Genomic DNA, 1,047 nt, shown 5'->3' with positions numbered 1-1,047 from the left:
AAGATCGAAGGATAAAGAGAGGAGGATCGAGATATGGGTGTGAATCTGTGACGTGACCTCGGAGGTTAAACAGACCTAGCCAGGACACAGCGCGCGCAGGCCCTCCTCACCTCACTTTTGCGCAGGTACCTACGGCTGCCGTCTCAGCGACTGCCAGTGCCAGCTTGGTGCGTACCTCAAGAGCAAAAGGCAGGTCAGGGCCAGACCAGAGATGCGCAGAATGGGCAATGTGAGAGGTCTCCCTCGCTCCGTTGATCCACCAAGGCGCGCGTAGAGACCCTGTCAGGGCCGAAAGTGAACATGGGACAAGGTCCAGGACCACATTGTGGGCTTCGTGAGCGTTGCGGAGCGAATAGGACCCGAGCTGTGAGGAGGGGCGCCTGCGTGTAATCTGCCAACTTCAATGCCCCATGTTGGATATGCCAGGTACCATGCGCGAGGGAGGCATGGGACGGGACGTAGTGTGAACATGTACAAGGACGCACAATCTGCGGGCCTGTGCCATCCGAGTGACGCCAGCGAAGCACAATACATATATACACGATGGTCTCATTCGTCTCATGCAAGCAGAAGCAGCATGAAGAACACACAACTTTTAAACACACGGCTCGTGCTGCTCGTGTTCATTGGCACCGTCATCTGCTCTCCGTCAGACATGCTTCCCGCCCCAGATCCCAAGACAACGTGGATCAGATCTCCTCCACATTTGCTCAGTCCCGACAAGATGTGATTGACTCGGGCTCTGCCCTGCGTCCTGACGAGGAAGAGGAACCCGGCAGAAGCAAGCAAGGCCTGGCCCCAGTTCCCGCGGTTTCAAGAGCTTCGTATTGCAGGTCGTGCACAAAGCATCATGTACCCAGTGGCATGGCTGCCAACTGATGAGCGGCAGGGCCAATGTTCTCTCAAAGGACATGGACATGGCGCCCGCCATGCCATGACAGCAGGGTCAGCAGCCGACACAGCAACTGGCACACACTCACACATCACACACACACTAGTCATCATTCGACATCAACAAAACAAAGCCATAAGTCGCGTTTCTTCGAA

Source organism: Verticillium alfalfae, genomic scaffold, assembly GCF_000150825.1.
Source record: "Verticillium alfalfae VaMs.102 supercont1.2 genomic scaffold, whole genome shotgun sequence".
Lineage (NCBI taxonomy): Eukaryota > Fungi > Ascomycota > Sordariomycetes > Glomerellales > Plectosphaerellaceae > Verticillium > Verticillium alfalfae.
This window is presented reverse-complemented; position numbering follows the sequence as displayed.